Genomic DNA, 22,734 nt, shown 5'->3' on the forward strand with positions numbered 1-22,734 from the left:
TGTTGAGTGCCACGCTGTGCACCAAGGTACAGTGGTAAGTACCAAAATAAATGTTAACAACTCTTCTCTCAGTTGACATGGTCACGTGAAAGAAACCAGTCAACACTTTCTAACAGAGTATGATACAATATTATATCAGACAAGCACAGGAACCCCCATAGGTGTACATAACTCAAACAGACATCATGTGATCTTCCTGGCAGTGACTGACACGTGTGGGATCTTAAATTAGGATGAGTAGGAGTGAGGTTGGTTAAAAAGATGTGACAGAAAAATATTCTAGGGAGGAGCAAATTATCTTCTAAATCGTGAGAGAGCAAGGGGTATTGCAAAAATGGCAAGTACTTAAAAATAATGACATATGTGGGTTTAGCAGAGATGATTTGAGGACTTTAAGCAAAAAACATATCAGAGCATAAATGTTCTGTGTTCCAAAAGTTTGATCTTTATCCCTATAGAAAAAAGAAAAGGTTATTAAGAATTACAGTTGATGTGTTTATTCCAAGCATTTCAGGAGGTATTTATGGCAGCTATGGAGGAGGAAGAGGAGGAGAGGAAGAAGAAGCGGAAAGAGAAAAGATGGAGGAGGAAGCAAGGAGGAGGAGAAGTAGGGGAGAGGAGGGGGAGGGGAAGGAGGAGGCAGAGAAGAAGAACAACGACAACAATAACAACAACAACAACTACTACTACAGAAAAACAGAAATCAAGCCAGCAAATGACATCCTTTACATAGCTTGGTACCCCATGGGAACTTCCAAAAGTTTCTGAGGGAGTGCCTGACTGTCAGGGTGATCACTGAATGAAGGATAGAGCAGCATGGTAGAAGCTTTGAACTCAGAAATGTTTGGGGACTAAAAGTATGCCATAAATTATGAATAAAGTTTAATCTCGTGATTATATCTTTATTATTGAATGCTTCTCAAAAGAAGATAGAGTAGATGGCAAATATATCCACATAATCTTTCCTTCCTTCAGGAAGTACAATCTTTCTATATCTTTTCAATCTGGGCAGCCCATGTGACTTGAATTGCCCCCCCCGCCCCGCCCAGCTCAAAAAAAAGGCAATGAAGAAGAAACTCTGCAAATTATGAGCCTGACCTCAAGAGGCTTTAGTATACTTATTACCCTTGGGATTCTGAGACCACCACGTGTACAAGCCTGGGCCAGCCTAATGGGGGCTACGAGATCACAAGGAATAACAACATTCTCTTCTAGTAAACATCTCTTTTGACCAACTAGCCTCAGTCACCCAGCGAGCTGGCCAAAGGTACATGAGTGAGCCCAGCTGAAACGAGCTGAAGGACCTCCTAGCTAACCAAAACCAAAGTGCACATCCGGTGCAAATACGTGGCTATTGTCTGAAGCCACAGTATTGTTGATTTTTTTTAAGCTGTAAAAGTCAACTCATAAAAAAGTTTTCCTGAAAAGATGGTCCCAGAATATCATGGCTTCCGGTTGGAAGCAAGATATTGCTATTGTTCATGTTCTACATTCTGCAATAGTATCTGCATATGGAATTCGTAGCATATGAATATAAAAGCGAAGAAAATTGAGTGGAAAGAAAATGATGACTCTCTACTTAACTAAAGTAGGTAGAGATAAAATTGATAACCTTTATGGTTTGAATTCATAAGCCTATTTTACCCTCAATTTAGTTTTATGTCTTCAAAAGCTTCTGTCCAATTTTACAGATTTCATAAAAGAAATAATTTTCTTTTGAAATTCCAGAATTGCTTTTTGGTTCAATTAAACCTTGATACTAGGGCGACTGAAGCTGTTACCAGTTGACTGTCCTGCATATCTTGGCCAAGTAAATACATTCTGTATTTTTCCTTTTTCTGCCTTGGATGAATTATTCATTGATTTAACTCACATTTCCAGGAACACAGATGGAAAATGGTTTTAAAAATGTGCCCTTTAATAGAGTGTTCTTTTTTTTTTTTTTCCTCATTAAATGTCTTTGTATAGTTAACTATTGCTTCTAATCAACCACAGCTATGCCCTGGTGGCTCATTATCACCTTGGGTTCTTTTCCTTTCCCATAATATTCTTTGTACTATACCTGAGTTTGCTACTCCAGAAATACCTGTGCGATCCTCATATTTAAAATCACATTTCTATGCTTTTTCCTCTGGTAAATGAAAAGTATAAAATTCAATCCCTGGGACTGAGTGAAATGATCTATTTCTTTCCTTCCTTTCTTATCCACTGCCTTTTCTCTTTTCCTCTGTTCTTCCCCGATTCCTTTCTTTCTTCAGAATATTTGATTATTATTTGATATATTATCAGTAAGGCTTTGTATCCAATTTATTCTAGAACTCCCATCTCCTTTCAATGTTTCATGTTTGAGTCCATAAAAATATTGTTTTTTTCCTTAAATTAAATGTTGTATAGTTGAGAAAGAAGCAATTCTGAAGTCATACATTTTGCATTTAATTCAGACTGTACCACGTTCTTACAAAGAAATGAGTCAAGTGACTTAAATGATTTTCACTATCTCATCTATTAAATAAGACAAATAACCCTATTTTAGAAGAGTGGTATGAGAATAACATTAATTGTGTCTATTTTTTTAAAAAAAAAAACCACAGGGAGTACTTTAAAACACTGTAGAATTGCATGACAATGTCAAAAGAGTAAAATAAATAGTAAGTTCCTAAAATGAACTAAAGTAGAGAAAGGCTTTTCTTGGCCTTAAAAATTTAAATGACCTTTAGAGGCTTATAAAAATGTTTTTTTGTTTTTTTTGTTTTTTTTTAGAAAGGAGAGCTCTTCTAGGAAGAAACTTCACAAATATCTGAGTTTCTAATGGCTATTTCTGTAGTATGTTGAATACATTAAATGGAAACTTTTGCATTTTTATGATTACTCTGATCTATATCTCATATTCCAAGACAGATTATATGGATATATATAAACAAGTAAGTGGCAGAAAGGACTATTCTCTTTAATTACGGCATTTTAACTTTCATAAGAGAAGTGCTGTCCTTACATAGAAAGAATATATGTACTTCTAATTTCATATTCACAGCTTTTTCCATTCTCATTGATTTTTAACCACATTTTCATTTCACAAACTTGGCACATTTCTTATGCAAGACAGCATAAAGTATTACCTAAAATACAAAGTCATGTATATTTCAAATAGAGGTTTAGAAGACAAAAAAAGTTAATTTGCTTTTTGTCGACCCCATTCTCTATTTTTCTCTTTGTCACTTATTTCTTTCTGTGTTTCTTGGTAACTGGGAAAGGTGATGAGTAAATTACGAGGAAAGAACACATTTAACCTAACACTTTTCTATTGGTTTTGCTACCTTAGATATTATTTATTGCAAAGGTAAGAGATACAGTTTATTTTCAAACCTGTAGCATTAAACATGCGGTTAAATGGCAGAATCACTTGGTTTGTATTTTCTAATCATGGCCTCCAGAGGGCAGCATCCATTCTTTCACTGCTATAGAACATTCATAATAGCTGTTTATTTCTATCTCTTTATCTCTATTATCATCTATCTATCTATCTATCTATCTATCTATCTATCTATCTATCTATCTATCTATCATTTCCCCTTGAGTATATTATCTGTGTTTCTGTGTACGGGCAAGGAGTCCCCCACTAACAAAGTGAGAAAGAAATACATTATATGTTATCCTTTAAAAAAGTTATTAGATGCTTCCTTTGAAGAATCCTTTCTAAACAGAATTCTTATCTCTGAACCTTTCAGTAATACTAAATATCAACTAAAAATGATTTTACTTGCGTAAGAAAAAGCCCTATTTGATTTTATACATAATTAAGCATTCAAATGGATACTGAAAATTACCCCAATTCCCTTCGAAGACAAGAAAACAAGCACAGAAAGAAGAATTGACATTTACCAAGGCAAACAATGAGTTTTTACAAGAATAAAAAGTGACATGGTGGCACATTCTGAACAACACTCAAATCTCCTGACACATGGCAAGGAAACCTGAGCGGCTTGCTCCCTCTGTAGAAGGCTTTATTATACACAGACTTGCTTAGATTTTCAATAAGTCAAGACCAATAAGTAACTAGTATTTATAAGCTGCTGGTATTATTCTAACTACAGAAGAAGTGTCTGCTACATAAGCATTTGAGAGTCGGGGGAGATAAATGTATATTCCCAACCAATGGAACTTTTAATGACCTCTCCTCTGACAAGCTATTCAGTAAATTCAGAGAGAAGGTGAAGAGAGCTTTATTCTAATTTATTCTCTCGTAATTCCATATTTTGGTTTGTCTTCAATCAAGTAAAAAGATGGAACGAAACGACCATTTTCACAGACATTTCAGTTAATGATGGAAGAAAGAACATCAATCCTGAATTTGACATTAAAATTTTGAAGCAACTGGGGAAGATCCTGGTTAGAGAGAGAACAGAGACCATAACTGGGACCATGGAGAAGGAAAAGTACAGGCATGTTATTAATAATTATACACAAAACTGCAGTGACTAAATTTATTCCCCATAAAATTAAAGAAAAACAAAGTTGTTACTGATATTTAAAAATTCAAGAAATGGAAAAGTATGATTGCGATACGCTATGGCTGCCCACTCACACTTGTTTCTGGTCACATGAACTTTCATACTGACACATTTTTTTTTAACGGAATAGGAGCCCAGGTTTCGAAAATTTACTCACAAGAAAATTAATACTTGGGGGAAAGTGCAGACTGATTGAAAGATGTTCTGAACAAATCGTGACATTTTTCTTTCCAGCCTTAGTAAGTAGGAATAAAGTTACGTCTATGGGATTCTTCTTTAACAGGAGAACTGTAATTTACACGCAAAATAAATTCAGGTGGAGCTATTCGGGGAGTCTGGGTGTAACAGGATCGCCATTTGTCAGCGATTATTACTCTAGAAGGCTCCCTGAGAGAGGCATAAATTTGCCCTGAAATAACATATCGCATAATAACAGCAAGGAGCTTGTCTCTGTCCTCCTCACAGGCTGCACACCTGCTCAGAGGGACCTCCTGAATGTGCCTTCTTGCTCATTCATGTGGCAATCTGAGCCCTTAGTTACAAACTATCGTAGCAAAACCAGGCCATCAAATCACCTGCTAACATGTTGTCTTTGAAGCACAGAGAGGATAGATCTGTTTTGCTTAGAAACCTAAATATTTTAAGAAGGACAGTGCTTAAGTGGGAAGATACCCAACACCGGAATCAGACAACCTCAGTTGAAAATCCCAGTAGTTTGGCTGACTTGCTGGCTATGAAGATCAGTGTCTTCATATCTAAACTGGGTGTAATTAAGCTCTCCTCGTAGGGTTATTATGAAGATTCTATCTGCTTTAGGCAAAGTGTCTAGTCTAGTGCCTGGACATAGAGCATTTCTTTCTGTGGTGAAATCGGGACACCTTTTCTATACAATTGCAGATACTGTCCTTCATACAAGATGACAGAGAACCCCATGCACAGCATAACCCCATACTGGAGCAGTAGCACTGACCCACTCTTGTTATATGGCCCTGCCCACATTTCATTTGGGGCTGTGGTTGCTAAAGGCTAGGAGAAATATAGGGTGATTCTGGCCACGGGGCTGTAACGAGCTAGGTGACATTTACTCAGGACATACTTTGTGCTCATTCAGTACCAAGTTCCAAATAACGCCTTTCTATTTAACTAGTTCTTGAGTGACTTGTAAGGAAACTTGAAGGCAATGTCTCTTTGAAGAGGGGAGCAATCCTCCTTGTCATTGAGTGCTGTTTTGGTTAATTGCATCATTAAGCCTTGGCACCTTTACTCATTTATAGCTCCACTGTCATTTTGTTATTTTGGAAGAGTGATATGAGGGAACATACTAATTTACCAAGCCTACACTAATAGTTGGTAAACGTGGTTTTGCTAAAATTAATGAAAAGCTAAACTCAGCAATTTAATTCAAATAATGAGCTACCAATTATTTTTAGGATCTTAGAGCCCCTTTTGGTCATAAATTGCTGTTTGCAGATAGCAACTAGTCAATCATTTTCACCACAAAGCCTCTTATTATGTAAAATGGTTTTAATCATTAAAAGTATTTGGAGTTTCAGAAAGTCAGACAGCACAAAAATACCTAATGATACACTCTGAGCCAGCTACAATGAATTTCAACTTTATCTGGTCCCAAAGAGAAAATTGACTAAAATATTTTTGGTGGATGAGTATCAGCAGGTTTCCACTGCATAGATTATTTCCAGCAGAGATAAGCATATGGTTAAGCAGAAAAAGAACTGACTGATTTGATTAAAAGTTTTTTCTTAGAGAACCATAAATAGAGATCATGTAGAGAAACATGGGAAGACTTTTCAGGGCACTGAAATGTGGGCAGGCCCTTTTCAGGGCCGTGTGTGTGTGTGTGTGTGTGTGTGTGTGTGTGTGTGGCTATATATCAATAGAACCTCCGTAAAAGACCTCTCATAAAGGAATAATTACTATTGTAAAGTATTTTGACCCCCATTACTTGCCTTAAATAATAGCTATTTTCTTTAAAAAAAAAAACATTCTTTTTTTATTATACACCTAAAACCCACAAATCAGCAGTAAATAGGATCATAATAAACAATTTTAAAATAGGAAAACATGAATTATTTAGAGAAGATGCCCTTATCCTAGAAAAAAAAATAGGGACATTTTCCAGCATTAATTTTATCTTTTACTAAGGTTTAAGAAAAAAGACGGTTCTAAGGCTATTTAGTCTATCTCCCTATTCTATACATTCAGTCATGTGGGTCCAGATTAGCAGGTAGATAGTAACGGACTGTCATGGCTTAGGCTATTGAATTACAAGCACACGAAAACATGTTTTGCTTATTAAACAGGTTAAGGCAGAGAATATTATTGGACAACAAAGATCCCTTCTTCAAGAGAGAAAAGAATTCAAATATGAAGCATAAAAATGTTAAGAGAAATTCAGGGTTCTCCTTTGTAATTAATTCTTTTGAGCTGGATTCTAAGCTCCTGGTGAGGATCTGTTACATAATTCCATTATTCATTGCATGTTTACTGACAACCAACTAGTGGGCACTCTTCAGGTGCTGAGAATGCAATAGTGAACAAAAGTCAGTGTCCTACCACATAGTGACTAGACATTAATATACCTTACAGAGTGCTTGCTCCGGTAAGTCTAGTGTGTACCTGATCACTATGTTGTACACCTGAAACTAATATAATATTGCATGTCAATTGTAATTGAAAAATAAATTTAAAAGGTCAATGTCCTCATGGAATTATTCTAATAAGGAAAATAGACAATGGATGAATGAATAAATCAGGTCATAATAATAGCCTGTGAGGGTAAGCACTGTGAGAAAAAAATAAAGTAGCACAATGGTAAATAGAGCGGTGATGTTGTATTTTAGACATAATGGACAGAGAAAGCCTCTCTAAGAAAGTGAACTTTGACTAGACAAAGAAATTAAGCAAATCCACTAAACAGGTGTCCAGAGGAAGGGCATTCCAAGCCTATAATGGCAAATGCAATGGTCCCACTGTGGAAGATCCTTGACACTTCAGAAGGCCAGTGTAGCTAGGCATAGAATGATTTAAAAGGAAGGATAGTGGAAATACAATATAAGAGGAATGAATGGGCCAGGTAATGTGGAAACCTGGATTTTATTTTGTGATGGGGAAGCATTTGTGGATTTTTTTTTTCCACAGAGGAGCAACAAGGCAGCTTATATTATAAAGGATCACTCTACTGTAGTTTTAAATTTAAAGAAAGATCAGTCAACAAAATTTGTCACTTTCCTCAGCTGAGTTTACCCAGAAATGTGCATGGAGTAGACTTATTTAGATTTAATTATAGCTGGGGTTTTATAAGGCAGAGAAAAAATTAGATAATGCATTGTAAGAATATTGTAGTGATTCCTTACAGGTTGTATCTTAGTTGATAAAAACCTGAATTTAATTTCATCAAATATTAAATAATAAAAGGAGTAAGAAATAAAGCAAAAGAAACTAGAAAATTCGATAAATCTTTTCACACAGAAAATAAGTGATTTCCTAACAGGTTCATTTAAGGTAATGAAAAATGATCATGACAAACATTGCAAAGTTACAGATTACAATGGTTTAAATACACGTTTGAATTTTAGACACTATTTATTCCCCACTAAGAATAATAAAAAATTTCACTTTTTCATTTTTTCCTTCTCGATTTTCTCAAATCTCTTAATTTTATTATATTAATTTTTATATTAAAGTTTGTAACATTTATAGTTGGCCTTCTTATAGTTGTGGGTTTTGCATTCTCAGTTTCTACCAACAGCAGATGGAAATGTTAAAAAAAATTATGTCGTTGTTGACTTACACTACGTAGTTAGACATATGATGGTTGTGCCTGCACTGAAGTGCTCAGACTTCTTGTTATTATTCCATGAACAATACAATATAACAACTATTTACATAGAATTTACATCGTATTAGGTATTATAAGTAATCTAGAGATGATTTAAAGTCTACAGGAGGATTGATGAAAGGTATTTGCAAATACTACACTATTTTATATAAGAGACTTGAGCATCCGAAGATTTTGATATCCCTGAGGGGTCCTGAGATCAATCTCCTGTGGATATAGAGGGATCATTGTATATTGTATATTCTGTTAACACTTTTCACAGAGTTATTTCCTCTTATTTTCATATTTAAATGAATTTAATACTAATTACCTTTTTTTTTTAACCAACTGCTTATCAATTCTTGCAGTGTTTTGATTCTATCATGAATGGCTGATGTCATCATAAAGTGATTTTTTAATTAATATAAGAATTATATTATACAAGTCCATGTATACTTCAAAATCTATGCATTTTATCTGTATATTATAAAAAATCTTTTTTGTATATAATATTCTTAAGCATATTATCTTTTTTCAGTACTTTATAGACATTAATATATTCCAATACTGAATGTTCCTATGAAGAAAGATTTCTCAATTGGAAAATTTCCCCTGAAGGTGACTAGTATTTTCTGCCTAAAATATATTTTGGTTTCCCATCATTTAAGTGATTTATCTAGATTATGACTTATTGTCACTTGCTATGTAACTTTTTTTTGCCCCAGGATAAAAGCCTTTTCAAACTGCAGGTTTATAATTTTCTTCAATTAAATAATTTAAAAATGTTTTTATTAGATATTGATAGTAAGAGATGATATTTCTAAAACAGGTGCATAATATTCGTGTACCTTTGACTCAGTTTACGAACAAATATGGATCCATTAATTAGATCTTATGTACTCCTGAATCCATCTCCTCTCTCTCCTAGAGGTAACTACTGTCACAAATTTTGTTAGTCATTTCTGTGACTTCAAAAATTGTTTTCCCTCATGTCTTTTCCCTAAAAATATATTTACTTTTACATGTTTTTTATTTTTATATAAATTGAGTAACATCACAGGTATTCTTCAACTCATATTTTTATTCAGTATTATTTTCCAGAGATCCAGTCTTGCAATTCAATGTAGCTGTGTTTAATTTCTCTGTTCTACATTATGTTATTGTATGCATTGTTCATAATTTATTCATTCTAAAATTAATAGTATTGGGGTTATTTCCAATTAGTAACTATGAGAAACAACACTGCTATGAACTATCTTGTCTACAGCTTTAGAAACACGTATACAAGAATATCTCTAAAGCTAGGGGTAGAATTGTTGAGTCATGAATTTGAAACATCTTCAACTTTGCAAATTAATGCCAAATTATTTTCTAAAGTAATTGTAAAAATTCATATTCCCAAAAACTTGTATAAAGTTCAGGTTGCTACACATAATCACCTATACTTGTAGTTGTAAAATTTTACCTGCTACCTTTTGTTAGGTGTGAAACAGTAGCTGATAGTGGTTGCAGCTGACAATTCCCTGAGCTTGCAGTTAGCGTTGGCCCTTTATTATGTTCCTCTCTGTGGAACACTTGTTAATAGTTTTTGCTTATTTTAAATTGAGTTATATGTCTTTGTTCTTTGTATATTTCAGATAAGTCTTAATCAGGTATATTTTCAAATATACGGTCTCCCAGTTTACGAATTATCTGTCATGTCTTCCCACCTTCTCTGTGGGATCTTTTGATGTATAGATGTTCCTCATTTAATGTGGTATAAATTCCCACCTTTTCCTATATGCTTTGTGGACTGTATTTTTAAATTTTGAATCACTTATAGTATAAATCATAGAAATTTTATAGGTTTGTCTCTCATGTTTATTATTTATTCTACCTGGAACCTATTATTTTAGTCATTTTTTGTGGGTTGTCTAACATATTATGTAATAGTCTGTATTATCGCATATTTATTCAAGTTGAGGCTCTCATTTTTCCTTTCTTTATGTAGGTCTTCTCTACTCCTCTTATCAGTATACTAAGCAGCTCTATCTTGAAATATATTTCTTACATTATATTATAAAACAATTTACAAGATAAACAATATGGCTTCACTACTGAATTCTACCAAACATTTAAAAAGAATGAATACCAATCCTTCTCAAACTCTTCCAAGAAGTAGAAGAGATAACACTGCTAAACTCAGTTTTCAAGGCTAGCATTAGCCCTGATACAAAAGTCAGAAGTGCACACTAAAATAAAAAAATATAAAAATTTCAGGCCAACATCCCTGATGAACATAAATGCGAAATCCTCAAGAAAATACCAGCAAAACAAATTAAATAGCACATTTAAAGGATCACACACCATGATCAAATGGAATTTATTCCTAGGGTGCAAGAATGTTTCAATATCTGCAAATCAATAAATGTGATTCACCACCTTAACAGAATGAAGGATAAAAATCATATGATCTCAATAGAGGCTGTAAAAGCACTTGACAAAATTCAACATCCATTCATGATAACAACTCTTAACAAATTAGGTATAGAAGAAGTATACCTTAATATAATAAGGGCCATATACGATAAGCTTATAGCTAATATCATACTCAATGATGAAAAGTTGAAATCTTTTCCTCTAAAATTAGAAACAAGACAAGGATCTTCACTCTTAACACTTCTTTCCAATATAGAACTGAATGTCCAAACTAGAACAATTAAACAAGAAAAAGAAATAAAAGCCTTTCAAATTGGAAAGGAAAAATTAAAAACTGTGTCTATTTGCAGGTAATATAATCTTATGTATAGAAAATGCGAAAGATTACACAAAAATGTGAGAATTAGTAAAGTTGCAGGATACGAAATCAATATACAAAAATCAGTTGCAATATACAAAAATCAGTGGCATTTCTACATACTAACAATGAACTATTTACAAGAGAAATAAAAAAAATAATAATCCCATTTACAACAGCATTTAAAACAATGAAATACTTAGAAATAAATTTAACTAAGGAAGTGAAATATCTGTACATTGAAAACTATGAAACGCTGATAAAATAAATTGAAGATGTCACAAATAAATTGAATGATTTCTCAAGTTCATGGATTATAAGATTTAATATTGTTAAAATATCAAAACCATTAAAGGCAATCTACAAATTTGATGCAATCCTTATCAAATTCCAACAGCATTGTTCACAGAAACAGAAAAACAATCCTAAAATTCATATGGACCACAGAGAAATCTTGAGCAAAAAGAACAAAGTTGGAAGTATCTCAGTGTCTGTTTTTAAAATATATAGTAATTAAAGCATTATTGGACTGGTATAAAAACAGACATATAGATCAATGAAATACAATAGAGAGCCTAGAAATAAATCCACACATTTGTGATTAATTGATCTCCAACAAAGTTGCCAGGAATGAGTAATTGGTAAAGGTCAGTCCTTTTAATAAATGGTGCTGGGAAAAATGGTTTACTACATGCAGAAGAATGCAATTGGTCTCTTGCCTCACTCCATAAACAAAATTTAACTCAAAATAGATAAAAGACTTAAATGTAAGACCTGAGACCATGAAAGTAATAGAAGAAAACATAGAGAGAAAGATTCTTGACATTGGTCTGGGCAATAATTTTTTTGGATATGATCCCAAAAGCACAGGTAATGAAAGAAAAATAGACAAATGAGTGTATCAAACTAAAAAAAAAATTCTGCACAGCAAAGGAAAAAATAAACAAGAGTAATAATATAACCTATGGAATGGAAGAAATATGTGCAAGCCATACTTCTTGATAAGGAATTATGATATAAATTTACAAGGAACTCAAACAACTTGATAGCAAGAGAACAAATAACCTGATTGAAAAATAGGCAAAGAACCTGAATAGAGATTCCTCAAAGAAGACACACAAATGGCGAACGAATATATTACAAAGTGCTCAATATCACTAATCATTAGGGAAATGCAAATCAAAACTACAGTGAGAAATCAACTCACACCTGTTAGCATGGCTATTATCAAACAGACAAAAGATACCCAATGCTGGCATAAACGTGGAGAGAATGGACCCTTATACAGAGTTGGTGGGACTTTAAATTGGTAGAGCCATTTGGAAAACAGTATAGAGGGTCTTAAGAAAATGTAAAAATAGAACTACCATATGACCCAGCAATCCCACTTCTAGGCATATATCCTAAAAAATGAGATCAGTATCTCAAAAAGATATCTGCTCCCATGGTCATTGCAGCATTATTCATTATAGCCAATTGATGGAAACAGCTAAAGTGTCCATCAATGAATGACTGAATATAATGGAATATTATTCATCAATGAGAAAGAAGGAGATCCTGTCATTTGAAACAACATGGATGAACCTGAAGGATATTATGCTAAGTGAAATAAGCCAAACAAAGAAAAATACTATATGATCTCATATGTGAAATCTAAAAAGAAAAAAATATGTTGGACTCATAAATCTCATAGAAGCAGAAAGCAGAGAGGTGGTTGCTGGGGCAGCCATGGGAAAATGGGGAAACATGGAAATATTGGTCAAAGCGTACAACGTTGTAGTTATTACGTAGGACGAGTAAGTCGAGAGACCTCATGCACAGATATGATGACTATAGTCAATAAGACTGCATTGAAGACTGGAAATATGCTAAGAGAGTGGATTTCAGGCACACTCATCATGTACAACATAATGGCAACTATGTGAGAAGCCATGTTAATTAGCTGAACTGTAGTAATCATTTCACTATAAATGTATATTATTTAATGTTATATTAAGTCATTTACATCTTAGATCTATAATTTTTATTTAGAAATATATAAAAATAATGTTATAAATACACATGAGAAATCCTAAATAAAATATTAGCAGACAAAGTCCAAAATTATACGTAAAAGCTGGTTAAGCTGAGTTTTTTGGGGGGAATGCAAAGTTGATTTAACATTAGGAAATCATTCAATGTATTTTACCACATTTAACAGGTTAAAGCCTTAAAATCATGTATTTCAATAAATGTGTAGAAACAATTTACTAAGTGTGTTATCTTAGGAAAGCTGTTTAATGTTTTAAAATTTGATTTTTTTAAAGCTACAAAATGAAAAGTTTAAAAATGTAAATAATTTTTTTCAAAAAACAGAAAATAACAAAATACTTTGTATCCTCAAATGTTTTATCCTGAAATTTACTGAAAAACTTAAAGAAAATAACAAATTTTCTATGTTTAAGTAAGTTCATTTCAATTTGAGGTTTTATTCTATTTCAGAGAGGAACATTAGTTTTTGTATTAAACTTTATTCAATGGTCTAATTCCAATCCATTACAAGACTCTGGGGAAAATCTCAATAAAAATAAACATTTTTTCCTTCTAATTATGGCAATAAATATGACATTTGGGGATAAGACTGTAGATATTTTATGAGCATTCATTAATAATCATTCACACAGTAGGATTAATTTAAAATGCCATAACTCTGCTGATGCTAGATTTTATCATCACTATGCATTTGTATTCAACCCATCTATTCTATGGAATGAATTAACAATTATTTTTATCTAATATCAGTGGGAAAATCGTCAGTCACAATAAAACTTTCATTAACAGGAAACGCAGAGCAAAGTTTTCTTTAACCGTGTGTGCGTGTGTACGGAGAAGACAGGGCTTTCTCACACCCCTGACATTAGCGAAATCTCACCTTTCAAAATATACCATGGTAAACCTAAAAAATTAGTCTATATAGAAAAAGAAGATACAGCGTAGATTTCTTTTTTTTAGCTACAGCTATCAAATATTCAGCTATTCTCTGAATAAAACCACTTTGTAAAAGCTCTGCTCATTTATTTCAAAAGAATAAAAATGAGTAAAGTATGCAAATCTGCTTTTCAAGTGTGCTACCTAAAGCCCCTAACTTTAAACTAGGTGATGTTTTCTAATTCCTACAATGATGTCTGAGGATGCTGCTGAGGAACTGACAACAGATTCTTTCAGTTAACTAGGACATTTTAGTATCGAAGTAGTCAGATTGCACTAAAATAGGTCTCTTCTTTCATTTTGGATGAACATTTATTTATATAATCCACTGGTAATTTTAGTGTTTCTTTTCACTTTTATCATTTTTAATTTTTAGAGACTACTGTTTAAATGGAAGAGAACAATTAGTGATGTAATTGTGAGTAATTTCACAACAATGGTAGAGAATCTGCTCCCACCCAGAGTCCCTGGGTCATCCTAAACATTGATTTGATGACATGCTCTACACATTCCATCTCCCATGACTGACCTGGGTTGCTCTAGCTGTAAGATTTTTAGTGATTTACTATTTGTACTGCTGATATGAAAAGATGACCTGGAAAATCAGAAAGTCAGTCTCTCTTGTGTTCACAATCTTTCTCATAGCATTGTGGTTAAGAATGTGAATTGTGGAATGTGATGGATCTAGGTCTAAATGCCAGTTCTTCTGTGAGTTGCCTAACCTTTCAGAGTTTCATCAATAAAACAATGATAATAATAGCTAGTTCATGAGCTTGTCATATCAATTAAGTGGGATAATGCATGTTAAACAGCTCGATCCTCACAACCAGTATTAGCTGTGATTGTTAACTCAGAGATTAGAGTAAGTAACACACATTAATTGTAGTGAGTGTTTATTTTTGGGGAACCAAGGCTAAAGATCACAAAAACCATGCCAACAGATGAGATAGTAAGAAGATGAAACCACCCCAAAAGGAGAAGGTAACATATGCATAGACAGTGGAAACATAATGAAAAAAATAATATGGACAAGCGATTTAAAAAAGGAAGAGACTCTCTAAAATCTGGTTAGTTTTCTGACTTTAAATGAAAGAGTAATTTGCTTATGGGAAAGTGCATAAATCCTAAAGTTGAACTCAACACACTTTTTTGCATGTATATACACATCTATAACTACCATATAAATAAAAATGTAAGGTTTTTACAGCCCCCAGAAGGCTCCCTCATGATTTAGTCCAGTGAACAACCACCCTTGAAAGGTAATTACATTTTAACCCCTCTCTTGAGCTTCATGTAAATAAAATAATAACATATTCACTTTTTTGAATCTGGCTTCTTTCATTCAACATAGTGTCCATGAGAATTGTCCATATTGTTATTTGGCTGTTTTCCATTGCTGTAAAGTATTCCATTATAAGAATATCTCACAATTTATTTATGCTTCTATTGATGGACTTTTAGATTGTTTCGCGTTTTGTGGTGATTATGAATAAAGATGTTATTATAAACATTTGCAAACATGTCTTTTATTAGAGACAAACACTCATTGTTGTGGGTATCTACCCAGGAGTGGAATTGCTGAGTTAAAGGGCATATGCGTGTTTAGTTTCTGTTAGATATTAACAAACAAATTCATAAGTGGTTGAGAAAATTCACACTCCTACCTAGCAATATTAGAACTCTACCTATGCCACACCCTTGTCAACATTTGATACTGGCTATTGTTTGAGTTTTAACCAGTATGATAGGAGTTTAATGTATGTGATTATTATTTTAATTTGCATTTATATCATGGTTAATGAAGCTGAACACCATTTTACATTTGTCTTGGTCATTTGGCTATCTTTTCTGAGATAACCATTGAAGGACAATGCCCATTTTTTAAAAATCGCATTGCTTATTTGTTTATGTTTACTTTTATTTTTCACTTCACTCATCTATCATCCATCTCAATTTTGTGTGTGATATAAATTCAGAAAAAAACATTCATATAAGTAAAAATTTCTACACAGATATACTTTTGTTGCAGCACCATTTACCGAACTGCATTGATGCCTCTTCTGTTTATCAGGTGTATAGGTCTGGTTCTGGACTCTGAACTACATTAGAGTATTCATCTATTCTTGTGCCAATAACACTTCATTTCTATACTTTTATAGTAGATCTTGATACTTGGTGGTGTAAATCTTTCAATTTGTTTTTCTTCTTCTAGGTAACCTTGGCTATTCTAGGTCTCTCTGATTTTGATATAGATTTTAGAATCAGCCAGTGACATTTCTCAAATCATCCTGCCTCTCTTCATTAATGTCTCACCATCCCCCTCCCCACCATGTTTATTTAAACCCCCTGCTTCTGTCATTTGACAGCTGTTTCCCCAGCTGGAGTGCTCTCTCAAGTCCTTTCTACCCATCTAAGTCTTCTGTGTCTGTGGTTTCTGTTTCTAGATTCAGATGCCCCTTCCCCAAAGCAACTTAATTCTCTCCCTCCAGCCCACTCTGAAATCTGTATCATCTGACCTCCCACTGTTTGTTTCCAGAACCAAATATATTTATAATCACCTATAACCTTATACTTTCAGTAATTATTTTACAAGATGAGTCCTGGCAGAAATCTTCCTTTCGAATTATTCTACCATTCACAACCCTTAACATGCTGCTTATATGCAGAAGGTACTGAATAAGTAAATAACTGCAGATTGCTTGGTCGTACAGCTTTTAAAATAATAGTGGAATCAACATTTGCAACACAGTATTAGAAACCACATTGTAAAATTAAAACATATGTGACTACCTGAATGACTTGGCCTTCTCATTGCCTATTAGAAACCGGATGGATCCCTAATCTGTGCATCCTCACTTTGCTGGAACTCGTCTCCACACATACATGTGGTTGAAGAAATCAGGAGTTTGATGAAGAAATTACACTGTATGTAGCATGTAGACTTTTATACTGTAAACCACTTTAGACTGTAAATTATGCTGTATGCTGTATGTAGACTTTTATGCTGTAAACTACTTCAAAATGTGAAGTTGAATGTTCAAAATATTTAAAAATATAGATGGTATGTAAAAGGGTTAGTTGGGGGATTTGGTTTAAATGTACTATATGTACTTTTAGAAAAAAATGGATTATGACGCATGGATAAGTCCCTTGAAAATTAACTGAACATTTAACAAAATTCTAAATTGCTTTATTTAAAGAGCTGAAAATGCAGAATAATCGTACTTTTGTTTTCTTACTAGTCCACAGACCTCATGATTCAACAGGCTATATGCTAACTCTAATAATATCCTTAATAAGGATCTTTTCAAATTTACATTAATTAAAAATAGACCATAGAGCTCTGAACAGTACTATGCATTTCCACCAAATGATACAAAAATAAACAGCCACATTTAGATTTACTCTAATGTTATGATTCCCCGAGTAAATCATATTCTTTCACTCGGGTCAAAGAATTACAGGCCAGCACCCTCGGCGTATGCGCCCTTCAGTAAACGCGGCCGGCTGTAGACCCTGCGGCAGAGTGACCCCGTTTTCCGAACTATGCCTTTCTGGACCCATATTTTTCTAGATATTTTTAAATCCTCAGTTTAAAATAACTTTCATTTATTCCACGAAAATGTTCCCAAAATCATCTTAAAATGAAGTGGCTTAAAAAAATTATATGTAACCATGTATTTTTTGCTTTTCTGGAACCTACTTATTACTAAAAGAACATCTGACAAATGGGCAATGTTTATTTAAAGTCACTTTAAGGTTTGGAAATGTGTAGCTTAAATATTATTATTATTTTAACAAAGTAAAAATTTTGTAGTTATTTTTGTTAATTTTATCAGAGCTTTGACCATAAAAACCTTTACGACGCACATTAAGAGTTGACTTTAAGAAGAATCAGTGAGAACAAACCTTGTTTTTGAAGATGAGATGTTTAGTTATCTAAGACAGAAAATAAAATATTTCACTAGACATTTTTTCTAAAATGTGGAGAATTAAAAACATAAATAAATAAACCAAATTGAGGAAATTATTGATCGAGGCCCATAGCAAGAAGGATAATACACAGAATTATTATGAAAATTCATACTTGACAGATTAATCCACAAGGTCACATATATACTACTTAAAGAGTGAAGAAATCTTCTTTTGTTTTTATTGCAATTATCTCTTTCTATGATTGCTCAAGAATATATGATTATTCCTGCTAACCTCTTATGAAAACAATTCTCCTCTAATTGAAAAATGCAATTTGATAGTGGAATTGAATCACATCAGTTTTTGTAGTCATTCTTCAGGTTATTTGAGGCCTAATACGGCTATAGATTCAGCACACTTGAATTGACCTACACTTTCTCTAGCCTGTGTATACATAACTTTAGAGTACAGTGTATACATAATTTTAGAGTACTAGTTTATATGCCAGAGGTTGAGGATGACCAATTAAATTTATTTATTAAATACCTATTGTGTTGGGTGTTCAGAGGGTAAGGCACATTTTGTGCCCTTATGCTGTACACAGGTCAAGAAAGAATGAGATGGCCAACAGAAACAGAACAGTAAACTGAAATATAGACCTAGAGGAATAAGATAGGAGGTATAACATAAAAATCAAATGCAAGGTAGACTGAAGAAAGAGAGACAGCATCTAGATCGAAGGAGAGTGGGTAGTTCAAGGTATCTTGGGGAAGGTGACATAGAAAAAGATATTTAATAAGGGTGAGATCATGGCAGGGTAGAGCGAAGGGGAGGCATGCTGCTGCTGTAGATGTATGTTCATGAGGATTTAATTCTAATTTGTATGTGAATATGGTCCATTGCTAAATATTATTCATTATTAACGAGAAAGCCCATTCATAAACTGGGCTCTAAATCGGCAAACTAATTCTTTGATGTTATTTTCTAAGCCTGACCATCAATATTGATGTCGATGTTTATTGTATAGGAAAGTCATTTTGCTGCAACTTCCGGTCACTTGTTGACTTCTATTGTACGTGTATCTTTGACCTCTACAAAAATTGACAACTGGGGATTCAGATGAAAAAAACTTTTTTCAGAAGTGTCTAGGCCATAGCTAACAAATTTATGGAAGTGACATACCTAGAAAAACTTTAATGCCAGCAGTAAACACCTGATGGATTCTTAATATTACCAGTTGGGGATGGGTGTTTCTTTCACCTTTCTCTTGGTATTATGAGTGTTTCTCATTTATCAATAATTATTGATTTTTAATCAATGTGGAATGTGGATGTTTACATAGTTGGCATAAATAAATCTTTTGAAAGTTATTTATTTTAATAATAGTAGCTACCTTATTGATGCATGTTATAAATTTGAGGTTGCCGTAAAGTTTCAATAGTACAGATTCTTTCTTTGATCATTTTCACTATATTTTCTCTTTCGAAACAATATTTTGTCTCCCTTTTTTCCATTCCATATCATGAATAAAGAATTGATTGAGCAACGGCAGACACTGTAATGGGCACTATCAATACAGAAACCTACACAAACCTCCATACCATTTCATGGTTCACTTTGGCTGTGATTTTGTTTCAAAAATTCTCTAGACTTAACGATATAGTCATAAGAACTAGAAAGAAAATGTACTCTGCTATAATATCCTCCCACATTCTTCATGAATCCAGAAGCACTCAACAAAACAATTAACTAAATACGTTTACTGAATTATGGATTAAACACTGCTAGAAAATAAGGTGGATTCCCTCCCTTCGGGAAGTTTATTACCTACTACTACCTGGCTATGACTAAGTCAAGACCTGCAGTACTCCACCATATGGTGTGAATGGTGCCCCTTCAGTGTTGGGCAGTACTGATGAAGCAATGAGTTAGCATGACCAAAGGTAAATAGGTTCAGGTATTATTTGAGGTGGCCGATTTGGTACAGAGGAAAGGTTGTATAGTGGAGAGTAGATATAAATGAACAGTTGCACATATAATTGGAGGTTTTAAGGGTATATATTGGATCTACAGAAACAGTGTTCTAACAGGCTTGCATCTGGTATAGAAGAAGCAAAGATCTCAGGAAAGGCCGGTGACGTTGAGAATCCACAGCCAATGTGTGATCCATCTCCTTGAAAATAGGACCAAATAGAATTTGAAAGATAGATGTTTTCAACACAGTTTTTTCTTTGCTATTATTATAATCCTCAAGAAAAAAAATGATAGCCTAACAGTTAGAAAATCTTTCTCTTAATGATTGCTTATCTGCCTGAAAACTTAATGTACTGGATTTTATAATTACTCAACTTCCTCACTAAAATTACCTAACTTGATATCTGCACAAATACGCCTATGGTTTTGAAGAAATGTATCACACTAATATCACTAATTACAGACTTATTACAACCTTGTCTGCCATGATAATGAAGGAAATTGTACATAGACTGCTTTAAAATTACATATTAGTGAACAATAAGTTTTTTTCCTATCAGTCTTGATTTTCTCCCAATACACTCTAAAATTTGTGACTCCATTCATTCCTCTGAATTGTTTTGCTATCTCTGGGTATATTCAAATTTGCCAGAAAGGACTGTATGACTTCAGTTAGGGAAAAAGAATAGCGTTTCATATATATTTAATGTGTACTAATGAGAATGCATTGAAAAAGTCATTATTAATTAACATATTGAAATCATTCAAGGGCAGAAAGAAGCAACATGGTCAAAGGGGTAAAGCATTTCTGTTTACACATCAAGATCATAATGAGCGTTGAATAGAAATAAAACGCAACAGGTGATTCACAGTGTGTGAAAATTTCACACAGCCCTTATGCCCAGGCATCCAACGTATGAAGTCACCTTGTGGGGGCCGTCTTCTTTGGAGGACTGCCATAATCTGCCTCACACTCCCCTCAAAACAAAATGGGGGCATTCATACATCTACCTGGACAATATAATTTTCATCAACTGCAAATCCTTTAACCACACTGAACTAGTAAGAGTTTTAATAAAGAAAAGAAACATGAATAAGCCCCAATATTCCGCAACATGCAGATAGCGATAAGTGACACCACAATGTCCTCGTCCCTCTGTTCTCACAATCTTATTCTCTTCACGTCCTTAAGTCTTGTCCTTGTTTTCCTCTGCTTTCCACAAGACCTCGCACTCTTCGTAAAGACGGGACATGCTTTGGCCATTGTGGCAACTGCTCTGGTGTCCACGTCAAGCGCCATGAGTGGGCATCGCAGAAGCCCTGGGTACTCTGCTCTCTGGGATTCCTCTGCTCTCTGCTGATGCGGTTTCTTCTCTTTAGCCTGTGGGTTCTATAATGAGTCTGCCTTCTAAACGGAATCATACCATTTATTCTTATAGTATTTCATGTACTAACGGACATATGCCTTCAAGCTGGCCTCCTCTCTCCTGGGAACTGTGGCAGCTGTAAACCCGAAGTTGACTCCTGCCTCTTGTGCAGCACCCACAGCTCCAGCGTCTCTTTGCTCATCTCCTCTCTGCTCTCAGGCCAGTGATTTTATTATTTGGTAAGATTATTGTGACTTTGGGGCTTTCCGTTGGATTTGTAAAGCCTTTTATTACTACTGGAGATATCTATTTGAAAAGGTTTCTATTTGAACATGTTCCACGGGAAAAAGCAAAGCCTGGTAATATTTAGAGCTTTCCTGTTCTTGTCTCAATTAGCTTGTAGCCATAGGGCTATATGAAATCGTCCAGCAGAATTAAATTCTCTCCAATAATTCACATGAGTTAACATAAAACCATACACTAGGAATCCGTAAGAGCCCAGATAAAATACTTCTCCAGCTCTTTGTAGGTCCCACCTATTTCAGGAGTCCAGGGAAAATGGATGAGAGAGTTGCCTGCACAAGGGCAAGCAGAGGGAAAATGGCCCTCGGCCTGGCCCTAGAAGCTGCAATCAGGGCATCGGGGGTGGGGGGCGGGGGGTGCTACAACCACCTCCAAGCTCAGACGAGGAGGCTCCTTCTCTTAGCGAACTCATACAGTTGCTGGCAGGATCTGGCTCCTCATGGACTTTGGATGGTGGACCTCAGTTCCTTGCTACCTGTATGCCGGAGGCTGCTCGCTATTCCTTGCCACGTGGGCCTCTTATGAGGGCAGTTTACAACACAGCGACTTGCTTCATCGGAACAAGTAAACAAGAAGCAGAGACAGAAAAATAGAGAATGCGAGCAAGACAGAAGTCACCTCTTTAATGACTAGATCACGAAAATAACATCCAATCACTTTTGTCATTTTTCTCTTAATTAAAAACAAGTCACTCCATTCTGCTTATACCAATGTGGGGGTGGGGGGTGGAGGTTAGTGCATAAGGGTGTGAATACCAGGAGGTGGGCGTCACTGGCACCCTGTCAAAACTGCCTCCCACCGAAAGTATGGAGTCCATTCTACAGAGAGTGCCAGCAGTAGCTACACCCAGCTTTAAAAGTCCGAAAGTACAGAAGCTCTAGCAGCAGTGATAATGGCAATTTTGTTCTGAGAAACCATTTCTGGGATGTGATTTCGGGTATTATTCCTGGCTGAGTAGCTTTCAAGCCTGATTCTTCGGCCTTCTTAAAAATTCTGTGAGCTACTACATGTCCTTGAATAAATTCCTTTCATCTAGTTACAGCAGCCGCTGGTTTCTGCGGCTTGTAACTAGGAAGCTTCCCTGAG

This window comes from Pteropus alecto, unplaced genomic scaffold (genome assembly GCF_000325575.1).
Source record: "Pteropus alecto unplaced genomic scaffold, ASM32557v1 scaffold14, whole genome shotgun sequence".
In the NCBI taxonomy this organism is placed as follows: Eukaryota; Metazoa; Chordata; class Mammalia; order Chiroptera; family Pteropodidae; genus Pteropus; species Pteropus alecto.